The 20,209-nt window shown below is 36.4% G+C and overlaps 1 long non-coding RNA gene across 2 annotated transcripts in view; it reads right to left on the reverse strand.

Moving 5' to 3' along the window:
• Window positions 1–9,953: 9,953 nt before the first annotated feature.
• Window positions 9,954–20,209, reverse strand: part of LOC137765258 (uncharacterized) — a 408,308-nt gene continuing 398,052 nt past the window's right edge. For both annotated transcript variants that reach the window (XR_011074138.1, XR_011074137.1), the window contains exons 8-9: window positions 13,288–13,361; window positions 9,954–10,572 (exon numbers count right to left, since the gene is read on the reverse strand). This is a non-coding gene — a long non-coding RNA (uncharacterized lncRNA). The remainder of the gene's footprint in view (window positions 10,573–13,287; window positions 13,362–20,209) is intronic.

The raw sequence follows: 20,209 nt of genomic DNA on the forward strand, positions 1-20,209 counted from the left end.
TTTTTGCATGGGAACTTCTTACCTGTTTCTCTTAGAAAAGAAACATGTTTTCTGAATTTTATTAAAACTTTGTTCTGACTCATTCAGAGATATTATCTGAATCTCATCTCTGCATGCATCCTGGAGATTAAACAAAACTTGATCATTTATTTTTCACATTGCTTGATTTTGATTGATAATATTTTATTTAAAATTTTTTAATGGGAAGGAAATCCAGAAAAGAGGGGACATATGTATACATGTAGCTGATCCACTTTGCCGTACAACAGAAAGTAAGACAAGATTAAAGCAATTATACTCCGATAAAAATTAATAATAAAATAAATAAATAAAAAATTTTAAGCTATGCTTTTAAATGGAATTGGCCTTTTATGTTTTCCTAGTGAAGTTTTGGTATTAAGGTTATTATCATCTCCAGACAAATGGATAAAGAAGATGTGGTATATATATACAATGGAGTATTACTCAGCCATAAAAAGGAACGAAATTGGGTCATTTGTAGAGATGTGGATGGACCTAGAGACTGTCAGACAGAGTGAAGTAAGTCAGAAAGAGAAAAACAAATATCGTATAATAATGCATATATGTAGAATCTAGAAAAATGGTACAGATGAACCGGTTTGCAAGGCAGAAATAGAGACACAGATGTAGAGAATAAATGTATGGACACCAGTGGGGAAAAGCAGCGGGGGTGTGTGTGGTGGTGGTGTGATGAATTGGGAGATTGAGATTGACATATATACACCAATATGTATAAAATAGATAACTAATAAGAACCTGCTGTATAAAATAAATAAATTTAAAAAATTAAATTAAAAAAAGGTTATTGTTATCTCATACAATGAGTTGAGGGAATATTCTTTTTTTCTGTACTCTTAAATATTTACTTGCAGATTGGGATATGATTTGCCTGGGACAGTCACTAGACCTGATATTTTTGTTTGTTTTGGTACTAGGTAGAGTTTTAATTTCTCCTTAAATTTCATTAATGGATAAAGTTCTATTTAGGTATCATATTTCTATTTAGTCTGTACCTCTTTTCCACTGTGCTGGCAGTAATTGAAACAGAGACAACAAAATCTAGGGCTTCTCCTGCCCTGATTTAATTTTCTAATCTTTTACCAGCAGGATTTTGAAAGAAAGAGTATACCTTTCAAACTGAGTTAATCCTTAAAGTTGTTGAATAATTCTTAAGTAAAATAAAAGAGCGTTTTGGAACATCTTGTTAATTTTGGCACTTAGAGATTGAAATTTTTAGTGAGAATATGATTTTACTTGTACCTGAAGCTAGTGAATGGGGTCATACCAGTTACATCTATACCTATCCTTATCTCTCATTATTCATCATCCTTTTCTTTCTATCTCTATGGCTCTTTTTACCTATCTACATTTCTCCAGTGTCCTACACAATAGTTTATCTATTATGCCTGGTGTGATAGACAGAATACTGGCCACCTAAAATGTGCATGTTGTAATCCCCAGTACCTGTGATAAATTAGCTTACATGGCAAAAGGGAATTAAGGTTGCAAATGGAATTATGTTTGCTAATCAACTGTCTTTGACATGGAGTGATTATCCTGTATTATCTGGATGGGCCTTACGTAATCACAAGAGTATTTATAAATGGAAGAGGGGGTGCAGAAGAGAAACAGATAGATGGCAGCAAGAGAAAGATTTAGCCTGAAGTTGCTGGCTCTGAAAACAGAGTAATGGTGCCATGAGTCAAGAAACGTGAGTGGCCTCTAGAAGCTAGAAAGGCAAGGAAACAGATTCTAAGGTAGGCCTTCAGAAGAGATGCAGTCCTGCTAATATTTCACTAGCCCAGTGAGCTCCATTTCAGACTTCTGAGTTCCAGGACTATAAGATAACAAATTTCTGTTGTTTTAAACCACTACATTTGTGATAATTGTTACCGCAGCCATAGGAAACTAATACATGTGGGAATTCAAAGCAGTAGAGAAGACAACAAACACTTATTAATTGAGAAAGCTTTGAAAGTCATTTCAAGTCCCTAAGTTTCTCTTTCTTCCTGTTTAAAGTAATAAAATCTAACTTTCCTGTACATTTAGAGGATAAGAAGAGCCCTTCAAAGAGAACATTGGCATTAAATAAATCAGATAAATGATAGACTAATTAATGATTCCTAATTGACTGCTGATGACAAGTAAGGAAATTTCCTTGAAGGATGGGTCCCAACATGTGAGGAAATTACAAGGGAATTAGTTAAGAAGCAGACTGTGTGTGAGCAATATAAAGAGAAATGGTCATCGAAGGAAAATAATTTTTTATTAGCATGAACTTTTTATGTGTTTATATCTAGTAAAAAGAACAGAGTAGGTTTATTAATATTCATATAAAGTCTTTCTCAGATTAAATAAGACTGTGCCATAATGCCTGAGCCAGACTAGTTGTGTTAAACCTGAAAAGAACATTCTTGATGTTGTAGCTCCTTGATTTCAAAAGCTATGAGGTAGACTTTCCATCTACTGGAAAATTCTCCACTTGGCAACAATACTGGAAAAAAAAAACCCATAGGTTATGGTAATGTAGTTGGTGATAATTTGATGGTAAGTTGCTTACCTTGATGGCAAGTTGCCTACTTTTGCCTAAAAAGAGTTTGAAAAGGGAATAGATTAAAAAAAAAAAAAATTTAGTCCAGACATTTAGATTCCAGAGTGAAAAGGTTTTACCAGTATGTGGATTTCTACATATGAAATTTTACTGAAGAAGAGGCTTTCAAACTTTTGACTGTTTACAATGGGACCCAGTGTGTGCATGTACACACACACACACACACACATTATTTACCTTTCTCAGGTGAGATGTAATCTAACATTTTCTATTTTATTTTGTTCTATTTTGTTTCAGTCTATTTCATTATGATGCTGTTTCTGGCACAACGGATTTATCTTAAACTATGCTGAGACTGCACCCAACAGCTTGAGAATCACTGCACCAGAGAGCATATTCTAAGGGGCATGGGGGCTGGGGAAGGTGTTTCAATACCCAGCCTATGGTGTGCTATATCTGCCTTCCTGGAGATGCCCAAAGGACATGAGAGGGTTAGTGGGAGCTGAGAATCTGACTTCGGGAGAAGCATCATTATGCTGGGATCTACAGGGCAGTGTGAAGAGCCAAGAATGCAAGGGAATCAGAACTAGAATCGGAGGGATATCACAAGAGATGTGCCGTTCAGAAGAGACGGTGTGAGACATCATAAAGGTGGATAAGCAAGTATAATGAGTAACAGCATTATATTCTGCTGTTCAGACATGTTGTACTACAATCTCAGCTTTGCTACTTATAATTTTATAACTTTGCATGAGCATTTAATCTTTCTATGCCTCATCTTACAATGCACAAAATAGTATGTATGATTTATTGAGCACTTAAATGCCAGGTACTATGAAAAGTGCTTTCAGATATTAACTTAACTACTACTTAAAACCATCTCAATGAGGTAGGCAGAGTTTTTATTCCTATAATACCCATATGTTAGAGTTGTTTTATTTATTTTTATTATTTATATATATATATACACACACACACATACATACACACATTTTTGGCCACGCTGTGTGGCATGCGGGATCTTAGTTCCCCAACCAGGGCTTGAACCCATGCCCCTGCTATAGAAGCACGGAGTCTTAACCACTGGACCACCAAGGAAGAGGATAAAATCACATGAAATAGTTCCCAGCACATAATAAACATTCATTAAATCAAAACAGTGAGATATAAAAGTTTTTTTTTTTTTAAATAAATTTATTTATTTATTTTTGGCTGCATTGGGTCTTTGTTGCTGGGCGCGGGCTTTCTCTAGTTGCGGCGAGCGGGGGCTACTCTTCGTTGCGGTACACGGGCTTCTTACTGTGGTGGCTTCTCTTGTTGCAGAGCACGGGCTCTAGGCACGCAGGCTTCAGTATTTGTGGCACGCGGGCTCAGGCGGGCTCAATCCGCATTGGCAGGCGGATTCTTAACCACTGCACCACCAGGGAAGCCCTATAAAAGTTTTCTCAAACCCTAAAAACAAGCAGCAGGCAAAGGAAACCCATCCAATCACTAAGTGTCATTCTACTTCCTAACTATGACAAAGCAATTGCATTAGTTTGCTTATCTATAAAAGGAGATACAATCAAGTTGAAGAGTAGGTGAGCTAATGGATATAAAACACTTATTATTGGGAGATAATTCTCCATGGCCCTTCTGCATGCCTTATATTAAGTTTTGTTCTGGACTATCTTTTCAACGATATTTGTAGAAGAAACAGCCTTGGGAGCTAGAAATAATGTCTCCCATCAGGGCAGAGACCAGAATTATTATCTTTTAAAGATATTATCTTCCTCTAGGACAAAGGTTTGGCAGGTTTGCTAGCAATTCTCTTTAAAAGATTAAGGTTTCTTAAAAAAAAAAAAAAAAAAAAAAAAGATTAAGGTTTCTTAAACTTTGGGCTCCTCAGCTGTGACATAAATCCATAAATCCATTGTGCGGGCAGCATGCCCAGGAGTCAACCTACATATTGCTGCTATGGGTGCGGGGAGGTAAGAAGAACAGATGCAGACTTGAAGCTCATGTTGCCTGCTGTTCCATGAGTAAAAAAGCCCTTTGTCTGTGTCCCTGAAGTCTATTCTTTTCTGCCAACATCTATGAAACTGTGGTAGACTAACTAGTTAGTTTGCAAGCAGGAAAAAGAAATCTCAGACGATTCACAGTTCTCGACACTTAGACCATGGCGAGCCACCAACTGAGTACTCAATTAATTCTACCCTGTTAGCACTATGGTATTTATTAATGTGGCAATGTGGTGGATAATCAATTTAGTTAAGGAACTATTTAATGCATATCTGTTACATGTTAGTTGTGACACAAGGTGCTAAGGTTAAGAAACTGAATAAGACAGAACTCTGATTTCACATTCTGGAGGGGAAGACTTTTGCACATAGATAATTATAACATGTCTAAATACTGTAATAGAAATGTGAATAGGGATCTAGAGCTACACAGAGGAGGGAACATTTATCACTGCCTAAAATGTGAGATAAAGAGGAGGTATCAGGAAAGCTGCTCAGGGTAAGTAAGACTTCAACTGAATTTTAATAGCTGACAGTGAATGTGGATTTGTCAGTCACAATGGTAACAATAATTTGTTATTATTTTACTATTATTTACTGTTACAATTTGTTGTAAGTTGAGTTGTTTCCCCTAAAAGCATATGCTGAAGTCCTAACCCTTTTATCTGTGAATGTGAACTTATTTAGAAATTAGGGTCCTTGCAGATGTAATTAAGATGTAACTTAAGGTAAGATTATACTGGAGTAGGATGGACCCTTGCTCCAATATAACTAGTGTCCTTATGAGAAGATGAGAGACATCGAGATTGACACACACACACACACACACAGAGGAGAACATGTAAAGACACAGACACACAGAAGGAAGACATCCATGTGATGACAGAGGCAAAGAATAGAGTTATACAGATGCAAACTTAAGGATGTCGAGTATTGCTTGCAACCAGCAAAGGCTGGCAGAGTGAAAGCATGGCCCTCTGCCACCTTGATTCTTGACTTGTTTCTAGAACTGAAGGAAAATAAATTTCTTTTATGTAACCCAGTTTGTGGCACTTTGTTATAGTAGCTCTAGGAAACTACTATCCCATTTTAATCATTATTGTCTTCAACATCGTTCTATTTAGACAAGAATGAGGATAGGATACTGCAGTCAGAAAGAAGTGGGAGAGAGAATAACAAGTTCAGGAAACCATAATTGCTGAATTTTACTCTGTGGGGAGGTAAGTGGCAGTTTGAGGCTGGAAAGTGGTACACCTTCTATGGATACTTGGATCCTGAGGTAGGGTAATGAGTATGGTATTTGGGTGCTGGCAGACCTGTTCAATTCCAGCTCCTCAACACAGTGGCCGTGCCATCTCGGGAAATTTAGCCATCCTTTTCAAACCTTGTTATCATCAGCTGTAGAATGGGATAATGATCTCTACCACGAAGAGTGATTTGGAGAATTTGGGAAATGACGATAAAGCACATGGCGAATGTTTGGTACACGGTAGTCAGCAGCGTTATCAGATTTGTGTGTTAGGGAGGTTTTCCGACAGCCATGGTGATGATGGAAGCTGGGTGGGGAGGGGTGCGGTTGAGACATCCTGAGGCAGCTGTTGAATCAGCCCAGGTGAGAGGTATTGGAGGCATGAGCTATAGCAGTGGCACAAGTGGGGAGAAAACTGAGGAAATGAGTAGGAAATGTTCCTTCATTAAAACCAGTTGGCCATTACTGACCAATTGTATGGATACAGTGATGAGACAGCAGTTGTCTCATCTTCTATCCTTTCCTGGTTATGTGTGAAAAGGACGTGGTATTTCAGGTGTTATGTTTTGTTTTGTTCTTCCAGATAAAGAGTGCTATTATCCCACTCTACTTAGACAACTAGATTTATTTATGGGTACAACCCCTTAAGTGAGGCCTAAAATGGAGTGTGTCTGGAGAAATCATCAGAATGAAGAGGAGGTGCAGTCATTTCACATGAAAAATGACAGAAAAATTGAGGATTTTTTATCCTGGAGAAAAAAAAATCAAAATTATGTATCCCCAATTCAAGATTAACTCAACTCAATATGAAAAAAATCCCAATAAACTGGATTACTCAAATGCACTGTGACACCTGATCCTGGAATTTGAACATATAAAGAAATGTATTAGAATCACCTTCAAAGTCTAGTCACACCTTAGATTCTTTGATTTCAGTTTAACAGAACTATACAAAAAAAATGTTATCCTCTGCTCTTAGAAAATCACACACAATACAAGGAACCCCCGCCCAAGCCTCAAGCCTAAACAAACAGAAGCACAGGAAAACCTTGCTTAGAATGGTAAGTTATTTCTGCAGGAAAGAAAAGTAACATTCTCTCTCTCTTTTTTAAAAAATAAATTTATTTATTTATGGCCGCGTTGGGTCTTCATTGCAGCGCACGGGCTTTCTCTATTTGCAGCGAGCGGGAGTTACTTTTTGTTGCGGAGCACGGGCTCTAGAGAGCAAGCTCAGTAGTTGTGGCACACCGGCTTAGTTGCTCTGCAGCATGTGGGATCTTCCTGGACCAGCGCTCGAACCTGTGTCCCCTGCATTGGCAGGCGGATTCTTAAGCACTGTGCCACCAGGGAAGTCCAAAAAGTAACATTCTCTTAAAAAAGTATTTAGTAGATTTTAAGAAAATTTTTATAGATTCGGAAAGGCATAATAAAAATAAAATTTGGATACTGATAAATTTTATGCATTAGAATATTTTTCCTTTAGAGGCTTATATTTATCACATCAAATATGCATCACCTCTCTGTCTCTCTGTCTCACACACACACACACACAGCACTTATACATTAAATATAGAACACAAAGGCTTGAGACTTAGAATACAAGTTTCATATGAGTGCTCACTTGACCAGAAAATTCAACACTGGATGCTTCAAATGTGGGTAAGAAAAAAAAAAAATCTGAAATGGCAATTAGCCAAATTAATTTGTAACAACCAAACAATGAGTGTGATGTTTACCAAGTGGAGATGACAGATTTCTGAGAACACTGAAAACAAAATTCTCTCCTAGAGGACCCCTCTCATTACAAGGCTTATTTGAAAAACTCCCCGGTGATGTAAACATCATTATAATGTGCTAGATGACACTGATTTTCCTTGAAGTTAGGAATATTAATGGTCATTCTGTTTATTTTCATCTTCATGGTAGGTACATTTCTTATGAATACCATTTAGCATAATTTCTAGATCCATGTGTTTTCAGCTCCAACCATTTCAGCGTAGGAAATAGTCTTCAAATGTAGCTGAGCAAAACTGTGGACCCAAAGATTGTTTTTTGGTGTTGTGGATTTATCTTTGCGATCTAGGCTACTTTTTATCGAATAATCTTAGTGGTGGCAAAACATTGTCCTTTAAAGATGTATTTGATTTTTTAAACAACCTATGTCATTAAGACCCATGTCTGTTGAATAAGGTTAATGGTTAAATTGCAAAATTAAATGATGTGATTATAAAGAAGAAAAAAAAAACACCCCTTTTTTTGTTACTCTTGTGGCTGAGCCTGAAGCCTGACCATTCAAGACAAGAGTCAGCATTAAAGTAATTACTTTCCACATCCAAATATTGATTAAGTTTTTTTAAGCATATAATAAAGAAAACTAAGATTTTGAGAAATTGTGACAAACTTTCTTCAGAAAAAAATTTTAAAATAATTAAAGTTTAAGAAACCTACCATAATTGTATGGGATAACGTTCCTCTTTCTCTTCTAGAACTTCTTTTTTCACTTCTATGTCTATTGATCGCATTTGTATGCACTAGGAATGCCAAATATAAATGTCAGGGGTCAGTGATTGCTGGACACTTGCCCCCTGGGGTCAGCTGGTTCTGAACCCTTCCAAAGTGGTCTCTCCAAGGGGCCTGATCTTTTACCCTCAGTCATTGTTTCAGCCTTCTGAGGCCCATGTCCTACTGCATTCCTACACCCTCTCTCCAACAGAATGAGTTTAACATTCTTATAGAAATAAAGATTAATTGGAATGAATTCTTTGAATATCTGTGTGTGTTCTCCTATGAGTGAAGGTCTTTCCTCATGCAGTTACTGCCGTGATTTTCTAAGGAGGCCCAGCTCTGTTCTCTGGACGCTATTACCAAAAATTATTAACAGTATTAACAAGAATAATTCTATTTCAGTTGGTTGATTTTACAGATATGAAAGAGTTGAGAAATGGTTATGGAGGCTAGGAGAAAAGAGCCAAAATCTACAGTTCTACCTCTGACCTTGTCTTAGGTATGACATTTCTGATTACTTCCTGGGGTCAGGTTGAGTGGTGCCAGAAACCACAGGTGATAATACTCTATTATTTCACTTGACTGAGCCAGGCCATGGAGATACATCAAGATAAAAGAAATTCTATATGGACGGGAGAAAAATGGACCACATTTAAATGTTCTAACTTTTGACTGACTGTGAATTTATACATTTCCATAAAACAAGCATATGCATTAAGCTAGAGCATAGAAGTAATTTACTTGATTGCTTTTTTATTGCACTGTTAATCTATTCAATGAAAACTTACAACTTATTGTTTTTTAATACTATTTATAAAGAGTCTGTAATGAGCATATCAAAACGATTGGCTGGAGAACTGGAAAGGATTTTTGCAAGGGCGTAATTTAAATTCAGAACCCTCAAGCAAAATTTGCATTAAATCTGTCATTTCCAATATTGGATATATCTTTATAATTATCGTTTATAAGTGTGAAAATGATCCTTCTATATTCAATACTGGTCTAACAAATTGACTATAAGTACAACATAATGGTAGTGTTATGATGGTTAAGAGCTTATTTTTGGAACCAGATAGACCCAGGTTCGTATATGTTCTTTATATTCATTGTGTCAATAAAGCAATTATCCGATCTTCACCAGCCTCTGGTTTCTCATCCACATCCACAATAGTAATACCTACTTCATAGTTTCTTTTGGGGATTAGGTAAAAAGTTAGTACAGTGCTTGGTACAGCATTTGGCACACAGTTCTCCATAAATAAAAGTGATTATAATCTCTCCATGTTATCCTCTAGCTAACTAATTACTAATTAGCAAATGAATTACTGCTGATTTGTTATTTTTATGCCATTACACATTTTCTTTAAATTATTTTTCTTTTCCATATGCTCTACTCCTATATAGGTCCTTATCTTATTTTTCCGAAATTTAGAAAAAAATATGTTTAGTTATATAAATATAGTTTAGTTGCATATGTTTATATTATATATAATATATTTATAGTTTTATAGTATTATATATAGTACATTATATATAGTATTATATATATATAGTTTTATATATATCTATCTTTGTCCATGTAGCAATAGTGTATAAGCAATAGTAATCAACTTTGATTTACTCAGGAATTTATTAAAATGATATTGGGTTGCTAGCAGAATGAAGAATGACCATAAATACAACTTCCTGGAAGAAAAGGAAGAGTGATTATGGGAACCATACAACCAGGGTCACAGTTAAAATCATGACAGAACAGGGCAGGGAGGACTCTGATGAAATCACCATTGAACACCTGTCATAGCTTTTACCTCTGGTGTTGCTGGCATAGAATAGTGTGACACCACATTTGCCATTGTTGCCACAGATGCCCAAGGGGATTATATGTTTGTGGTAGTCCTCTTGAAAGAACTCTCTTCACATTATGTTTGAATCTCTAGCTCTTGTTTCCTATGCATCTGATTGACTGAGTTGTTTGAGAGGCCACAAAAGCAAGTTTCTAGTATTTTAGGTTCTATAGTAGGCTCTACTTTCCATCAAGACCTGTAAGATGGGACATTTTCTAAACATAGCAAGAAGAATTTACATGCTGGGCCACCAAAATTGACTAGTGCTCAATACAAACAGTAAATTTTAAAACGAAGCTTAAGGAAGTTCCCTGGTGGTCTAGTGGTTAGGATTCCAGACTTTCACTACCGTGGTCTGGGTACAATCCCTGGTCAGGGAACTGAGATCCAGCAAGCCACGTGCTGCCAATAAAACAAAATAAAACAAAAAATAAAATGAACCTTAAAAAAGTTTTAATGTACACGAAGATTAAAAAATTGACAACTACAATGGATAGGAGAATATTTCACATTGAATTATGCATCTCTACGACTTTTTTCTTTAGGATAAATTATTCAGAATAAGAACCCAGTTACCAAATTAGTCACAAAGAAATAATGATTATGAATTAGGTATGGTACGATCATGAATTCTGTAGGTTTTAATCTGAAATCTTATTGAAAGGATTAAAACCATCATTTCTGAGAAGTTTTGATAAAGGAGGTTGCATTGGGTGAAATATTCATATAGATAAAAATAATAGCAAATTTTCTATTCTCTAATTATTTTGCATGTTGCTTGGGGTTGGATGATGTCTACAAACAGAAGAGCAATACTATTGTTTAGAGTTTGTATAGTCCTTTATGCTTGTGAAGATTTTTGCATGCAATTTGATTCAATCTTTCTTCTGATCTGTTGAGTTGCACTATATAGCACAGAGAACAGTTGCGAACATTTCCATTTCTTAGCTGGAGAGAGGAAGCCCAATAGATTCTTCTTCTGGCTTTCTTAGAGTAAATTCACTTTCCTTTTGCCACCTTTACCCTTTGAAAATCTGAAAGATGTTCTTAACATCACTCCATCCAGAGTGCTTAGAGAAAACTGTAGGGTATGAATCTTACGTAATTTACGTTTGTTGACATGTCAGTTAAGAAGATATATAGATGGGAAGAAAACCAAAACCATTTTCTTAAATGAGTTTGGGTTTCATACACAATCTGCTCCTGACATTTAACATTATCTTGGATCATTAGCTGTATGTACGACATTTATTTTTTTAATTGGTAGGGTTGGATTGGAGGGAGAGTGCTGTCTTCTCAGGTCTAGTAGGTTCCTGAGTGATCCTCAAGGAAGAGTAATGCAAACTTGATTACCTTTCTTTCACTCAGTTATCTTCCCTGCAGTCACTTTGACTCTGAAGCATGGCTTGTTTTTGTTGTTGTTTTGTTTTTTTTGGGGGGGGGAGGGGGTTTGCTAATAGACATTTTTAGAAAACTTTGCTTCCCTGTGAGTTTGTCTAGTACACTATTTAATGTTTAGAATACCGGAACGAATCTAAATAGTTTGAAATTGAAAAGCCAGGTCATAGAGGTAGTAAGTTCCTGAAGTGAAGACAATGTCCCGAAGGTCAAATGACTAGATTTTCTTTGCTTCCTTTTCTCTACATCTCTCAGGATGAAACCAGGATTAGTTAGAAAATAAGAAAGAGAACTTATTCTTCAAACTCAATTAACTGTTACTTTTTAAAGAATTCTTTGCTGCACTACCCCCACTTCAATATTCAATCTATTTAACAGCATAGTCAGACAAATGTGAATAATCCCATCTTTTTACCGATGAGCTTTTCTCTGTGTGTGTGTGTGTGTGTGTGTGTGTGTGTGTGTGTGTAGTTTCTCAACAAGCCCTGGTGTCTATTGTCTCTCTATCAGTTATCTGAATCCCAAAGTGATGAGAAGTCATGATTTGTTCTATCTAGCTGTTTTGTACTGCTGTCCCTGAAGAAATGGGCTTTCTTTTCAGTACAGAATTAACTGTCGAGGACATTTAGATGTTGATCAAATGGAACAATTATAACTCTTACTGTGGGATCCTTAAAAGTCCTCTTGTTGGAAGATAAATAATTTAAATCACCTTGACTATTGTTTGAGAGTCATCTTTCTTCTTTGAAAAGGAAATTTACCTATGAGATTTTAGATCTTAATGTGATTTTTATTAACTTTTGAAAATGCCTCTTAAGTTAAATGAATTAATCAAGTTAAGTATATTCTAATACTACACATAAACTTAACTGTTGGAGGTCATAGTGGTGCAGCATCTAGTTGAAGTATTCCTATAACATATTAGGCAGATATTTCCGTAATACAAAAAGGTGAAAAGGATTATTCTCAAATAAGAATGTGTCAACGATTCGGCACAAAGCAATTAGATAAGGAAGAGCAGGGCCCCAACAAGAGTATAATGGGATATTTTTTTTGTATTGACTAGACGGTTAGGGTGACATAAATGTACTAAAAATTGTAGGGTAGAGGATGCCAAGTATTAGAGTCACCTAATAGGCATTTTATATTTCTAAGTTTGGTATCAAGCCCAGATATCCAGTTTTTTTAAATGGATGAGATAAACAACAAGAACAACAACAAAGTAACATCTATTATCTCATTTGCAAAAGCTAAACTGGAAAAATCTATGGGAGAAAAGTCACACTGTGCTTGCTTGCCTTGCCTAAATGAGTGATGGCAAGAAAACTATTAGGTCGGTCACTGAAAGAGCAAGCACTGGTCTTACTCAGATTTCTCTTTACTGTGTTATTTCTCCTCTGGTATTTTTCATTCCTATTTATTCATTACTTATTTGCCGCCTATTTGATTACAAAGTCCTCATAAACTTTTTGACTAGTAACAGAGAAATTAAAAAATAATTTGTTGGATTATTTTCTCAAATGCATAAACCAGGACATTTCAATTTACTAAATAAGCTGGTGAGTGAATGCAACTCAGAGTATCAGTTTAATAAAGTATCTTAAATTAAGTCCTAGTTAAACATACTTGAAAAAGAGCTAAATTAAAATTTTTTTTTCAGCTTTGCCATCTATTGTTCATTGTTTTCAAAAGCAGAAGTCAAAAGTTTTCACTGAATACCTTAGTTTGTACAGGGAATTGAGCCTGATCCCAAGTGCTGGCTTAGAGAAAACGGAACAGACGTGTTTCTGCTTCTGTAGGTAGGAAAACGAATAAGTGATTACTTCAAGTAAATAAAGAATTACATGATGATAAGTGTATTGTTTAACACAAGATGTTCAGTTGGCCATAGGAGTATATAACAGGGCAACCTACCCTAGCCTGAGGGTTCAGGAAAAGCTTCACTTTGGAAGTAATACTAAGTCATGCAGGAGAGTAGCGCTTACGTAGGCAAAGGCAAAGAGAAGAGAGTTCCATGCAGAAGAAAGTGCAGGTAAAGATTTGAGAGGATGAACAGTGCAATAGGTATGAAGAAATGAGAGAAGCTCAGAGAGCTGGCATGGAGAGACAGGGACAGCGTGTCCTGATAAGTGACTGAGAAGCACAAACCACTGTATTATGCAGGCCTTTGTAGATCATGCTCAGGTTATTGGAAGAGTCCAGGTGAGAGAAGATGAACTATGCTCATGGCAGTGAAAAAAAGAGAGAAATAGCTTGCTGATCAACAGGAAGGGACTGGGCGTGGGTGAGAGTGAGAATGTGAGGAATCCAGAGGGGACCAACGTGACTCCAAAGGTCAGTGGATGACAGTGTGAGTATCAAAGACTGGGAAGCAAGAGAAAAATCACGTTTGCAGATGAAGCTCAAATATTAATTTTTGGAGTTATTAGTTTATGATGTCTATGAGGCATGTCAAGTAAGTTATTGTGTATAGGAATTTGGAGCTTGACCCTCCTGGAGAAATAGATTTGAGAGTCATCAACATCAGTATAATATATTGGCGAGGGTTTAGTCTAAATTGTTCTGATGAAAATAATCCCATATACAATGGATTAAACAAGATAGAAATCCATATGTTCTTTTTCAGCAGTGCAGAGGAAGGTAATACAGGGCTGGCCAGTTAACTCTATTGATATCAGGACATAGTTTTATGTCTGGACCCACGGTGGCTGGCTGCTCCAGCCTCTGCCATCCTGAATGCATTCCAGCCCAAAGGAAAGGAAAAGAGCAGGTCACTTCTTCCTCTTAAGGATACTGAAAGTTAGACAAAGTCTCTTACAATCTCCTGACTTAGGCAAGAAAAGTGCACTCTGTATTTAGTAACATGGCATTGTCTAGCGACCTAGTTACAGCAGATTGAAGGGTACTTACTGGGAGCAGAAAGGGCAAACTTTTTTGAGAAAATCTGTCATGAGAAAACAGAGAGTGGGACAGAAGCTGGAGGGATAAGGGGGGCTCTTTTAAGATAGGAACATTTTGAAATAATTAAATTATTATAGAATAAATCATAAATGCATATAATTTGAAGACACTGAGAAAAAGGCATAATTGGTGGTGGAGTAATAGTCTCTATATAAGAAATAAGACAGCAATTCCATCTGCAGAACAGTAGAAAAGGATGAATACAGTTGCAGAAATAACTGGAGGCTTGAAGGCAGAATTTTGACGTAGTTTCATTTGCTGTTTTAAATCTGTAACAGATGGTAAACTCATCTGCTGAGAGTGACTGAGGAGATGGCACCAGGAGTCAAGATGTTAAGGAGAGAGGAGGGGATTTGAAAACATCACGGAGGGCAGGGCAGTCACGTGCAGACGAGCAGGTTGGGCCCCACTCCTCTTCAGGGATTACCATGCACACAATTTACCAGGAGAACAGTGCTCCCTAGAGTTATAAAGTGCATAAACACAAGACTCAGTGCAGGCTTCCACGTTCGTAGAGTGTGTCGTTGGAAAACTGACCACAGACCTATGTTACTGTGCAACGTACAGGCCATTAGTCGTTGTCAGCCTGAATTTATGGTGCATCAGTTTTCCATCATTCATTAGCAATAAAACTGTGTTCCTATTCCCGACACTCTACAATTTGTTAGACTTCTAAAACTTTGTCTTTTCATCAGTTACCTTATTTATTTTCAATCTTTTCTTATTCTGTCTCATTCGAAAAGTTGTTCAAGAAGATTCTACTTTTTCTTTGATGCTCGTTCTTAAGTTTTTCCCATTTTTCTCCACATTTACTTTTTTTATTTTATACATTTACAGTTTAAACTTTAGCTTTTAAAAGGAAGTAATGTTTTCATATACTTAAGAACTTTTGTACTTTTCTCATGCTCTTTCCTTATGTCGGATTTCTTCAGTTTTAAGTGCTGAGTTCTTCATAGCTGCCCATTTTCCTTCATTTTATTTGGTTTGTAGAGTTATTTTTTGTTCGTCTTAGGTATTAAATCTTCCAAAATCATCTCACTTAAAAAGTTTTAGTGTAATAAATTGGAGATGGCAAATAGGTTGTATCAGGAGGGGCCAGTTCTGATTAATGATGCCTGCTATGAACGAAAAGTTGACAAATGTGGCACATGTGACCTGTATCTCATTATCCTTCTTCCTAACATTGTTTATTATGAACAAACAAATGAATACATACAACAACAACTAACCTGAGGGTTTGGTCCTTTGGAATGTAATCCTGGTTTCCTTTCTATCTAGAGACACTGAGGTGACTTGAGCAGAACAGAAGTTCTGTATAGCGTTTGAAGTCTAAGAAACGGAAACCAGGAATTTTCAACTCTATTGCTCACTTTATTCTTGCATCACAGTGGTTGTCCCTCATAAGAGCTTGACAGGCAGTATCAAGACTTGCTAGCTCTCAAAAAATCAATTCAGATATCTGAGTTTAATACATGGTATGAACTCTCCGTGACTGATCTCTGACTATTCTTCTAGAAAGGCAATGTCCTTGTAGGAAGTCTGGACTGATTACTAAAAATATGTGACATTTTATTATCTCCTTTTCCCATATCTCAACAATAAAAGGGAATGGTAGAAATGCATGGGGCAGAGAAATGTAGGTGGCTACAGGTTTGATCTTTAAACTTTGAATCAAAATGTCAAGGACTCACAATGTAAATAACGCAAAGTGTAAAGGAGTCTTTCAGGCTCTATGTTGTCATGTATTTAGTTATGTAAAAAAAGGCTGGTCCTAAACATGGTCTAATGAGGCTTAGACAGTGGTTCTAAATATGGTCCTACAAAGAATTTCTTTTGGTCAAACCATTTCCTAGGATAAACAGATTAACTCCAGCTTAGATTTTGATGTAGATAGAGTAAATCTTACGATTCATGAGAAAGTCCTGGATCTGTCTATAGGCAGTCCTGATATCCATCTATATGCAGTGATAAAAAAGTTCCACATTTGAAGTAAAATCACAATGACTTTCTTAATTTTCATAATTAAATATCAACTATGATAACAGCATGGCTGGTATTTAGAATATATAGACTTTTGGTCATTCAGTAAATAATAAAGAATAAATCAACTTCAGACATCATTCTCATATCAGTTAATAATTAGCTACTCTTAGTAATCTGGCTGAAATAATTGCACAGCACCCACCCAACCAAAAATCTAAGACATTGGTTTCCAAACTGCACCCTATGGAGCAAGAGGGTTTCTCCAGAGTTTTCAAGTTAACCTTAAGAAGCTTCCTGGGTGGATGAGGAACCATTGTTAACCTCCATCCTCTGCAAGAAAGGGAGGTCTGCTTTGATATCTTTGAAGTAAGAACCCCTGCACAAGCATTCATTTGGAGAACATATTTCTCAAACAAAAAAGAGCTTTGCAAATCACTGTTCTAAGGATTATGGGACCATCCTTTCCTACAGATTCTTTAAACTCTATTCCTGAATCAAGTTGGATAAATATCAACATAGGGACATTCTTTTAGCATAGATAGGCCTATCTATATCTATACATCTCTCCATATCTATCTATCTATCTATCTATGTATCTATCCACCTTCCCAAATGCTCATTCTTGGCTTCAGGGTTGGGTCTTAATTACTGCCGACAATAGTAATCCCATCTGCCTTGCCACTGTTGTTGACTTAGTGATGGGCATATGACTTTCTTTCTATGGAATGAGATGAAAAGAGGGCTTTATGAGGGTTTCTGGAAAGGGAAGTTGATAGCTGTTCTGGAGGGTGATGACAATCCAATTCTGGATGTCAAAAAGAAAGCGTCTCATCCCAATTCCAACTGGAAGATGTCCTTGGAACATAAGGACTAGATTTAGAATGGAGTCCCCATGATGGGTGATTAAACCAAAAGGTGGAATGAAAAGCATGGGCTGTTCGAAAAGAGAGGAAAGAGGTCAGTATAATGTCAGTCAATAGCTCTTGATCAACATAATAAGGATCGAAACTCAAGTTTAGGTAGCAGGGGAAGGATTAAGTTTTTGCAAAGATAGGAATTGTCTAGAGAAAAATTATCCTCAACTTTCCCATTTTAAAGAGTATAATGGAGCAGAAAGGGCCTAGATTTGGAGTTAGAAAGTCTGATTTCTTGTGTCTATTCTGACTCCAACCGGCTGGGAAATTTGTGCTGATAAATTACTCTAGGTTTCTCTTTTGTTTTTCCTTTGTAGTGAAGGAACATTTTCTAGATGATATCTAAGCTTTAAAAATCTAATTCAAAGACAAATGGCAAGTGAATTCAGCCTGGTGCTGCAAATAGAGCTTTATTGTTTTCAGAGAGCCCAGGATACAGGTTTGTGTTTGCATTTATTCTTTTTTTTTTTTTTTCCACTCCTCCGCTTTCTAAAATTTTTTTTTACTTCATGACAATCTTCATAAAATAACAGTTCTTTCCATTTATTTCCTGGTTGCTGAGGGGGCGTTGGGTCTTCCCTCTGGTTGGTTTGCTAGCCTGTGTTCTGAACTACACAGGGCTGAAAACAGAGCATGGTGAGTCTGGAGGCATTTTCTGGGATCTCCGCACATAAAAGCTCATCCTCTGTTCACTGACATCTGTAGCACCAGCATGAGTTGGTCTCAGTCAAAAATGCAGAGAGAAGTTGGCTTTGGAGGAAATGTGTAGTCCCTGCCTCGTTTTGTTTCTTTTTTCCCCAGAATGAGTCCCAGTGGAAGCTGTTAACACCTCTGCTAGGCCAAAGGCTTCCATAATTACCTGGAAATATGGAACACTGCATTGCATTTTCTTTAAAGTCATGATTTTATAACATGAATTTATTGTATGCCACTCTTCAATCCAGAAATGGAGGACTCATGCTCTGAGTTCCTAATAAAGTAAAATCTGTTAACTCATTATTTTTTAGTTTTTGCAGATAGAGATTAGCAATTTTCATGATAATATTTTTTTAGAAGATTAAACAAAACCAAAGCAACAGATTGCAGGATTTATGGAAAAATAGATATTTACTGGGAAACATAATGAGAGACTTTAGGAACAGAAAATTGCTCTAGAAGCAGAAGACTCACCAAATAGAAATGGCTTTTATAAGAAAAGAAAAATTATCAATTTCTGAAGCAAATAACATAGACAAATGGAGATGGCAAGTTAGGAAAACAACTGAAATAAATTGAACTGTATTTCTATAGTTTAAAGGTATCAACTGAATATCTTAACAGAAAATGTAAATAAAATGAAATAAGTTCTTAACTCCAATAAAACCAATCAAGCAAAATAACTTGAAGAGCTCACTAAAAAGTTAAAAATATAAGCACATAATTTCTGGGGCAAAACCTTACACTCTTCCTAGAAAAACTCATAGTTACTTGATTTTTATCATCTTATGTACTTCTCTTCTGAGAGTAAGCATATTAAAAATATTCTATGATCTGTAGTTCAGAAGTTTAAAAATCATGTTCACACATGAGTTAATGTGTAATTTGGGCTGAGTTTTCAGTGTTAAGTTCAAGGAGAACTTTTTTCTTTCTTAGTTTTCTTGTTATCAACCATAGTTTTACACATAATTTATCACTAAATAATCCAAGCCCCCAGGTAAAAAAATATAGATGACTCGTAAGATAGAAGATACTGCTCTAACTTTGGCTGATTATCTTCCCTGACCTATGAAGTCTACATTATTCTTAAGGCCTTATTGATACCATTGTGGTCAAGAGTTTGGGTGCCAGAGTTTCAACCAGTCATGTCCCTGAGCTACACTAACATTCTTTTAGGAGGTCACAATGCACGACAGGAAGCAGAATATCAATGACTTATTGTAATTCACCCTTTTGATGGCAAAGAATTCCAGAGTACCTGCTTTGCTGACCCTGAGGGTGAAGGACAGCATAGAGGGAGCATCTGGAAGAGTGAACATACTGACTAAAACTTCAGCATCTCATTGAAAAGAGTCACGTTTGGCAGTTGGGTTTTTCCACAGGATAAAACTGGAGTGATTCCTCCCTTCCTCTTTTAGAATTTCCATACCACTATCTAGAAGCCATTCTTCACATCACACAGCTTCCTGGAACTGAAAAAATAATATGCATATTAGCCTTTGCTAGTGAGAAATGAGGGAATAGAAGATAAAGAAAGATTGTGGAAGAAAATGTGAAGTACCAATTGGCAAAATGTAGTGAGTAATTAAAAGCAGAGAATCCAGGAACAAGAGAAAGTAACAGTGATGCTGGATCTAAGGGACTTAGAAGGTGTGGGTGACAGTGAAGTGGAAATTGAGGAGAAAGCTGGCTTTACAGGAATATGAAAATATTGAAAGAGCAATGCTCCAATTTAAGGAAGAACAAAGCAGTGCTGAGCTAAACTGCCTGATATTTCTTTTTCAGAATAAAGAGTTATTCAAACAAATTTGCAGGGGTAGATCTCTTTTATGTCTTTAGCTAATTATTAGATTGTTTTATGTAGTTAGATTTAGTGTGTCAGTTCTCACAGTCAGCACTGAGGTGATAGTGGCCAAACTGGGTGAACTATGCATGACTATCTTGGTCTGATTTGGGTAAATACGACCTAAGAATTAAAAATGAAGGCTCAAAAAAAAAAAAAAAAAAAAAAAAGTAATAAGAAGGCAAGAAGTAGAGCAGAGGGAATTAGAAATATTATCCTCAGCCTGAATGCAACATTTGCTGCT

The sequence above is a fragment of the Eschrichtius robustus genome, chromosome 5 (genome assembly GCF_028021215.1).
Source record: "Eschrichtius robustus isolate mEscRob2 chromosome 5, mEscRob2.pri, whole genome shotgun sequence".
Taxonomy (NCBI): domain Eukaryota; kingdom Metazoa; phylum Chordata; class Mammalia; order Artiodactyla; family Eschrichtiidae; genus Eschrichtius; species Eschrichtius robustus.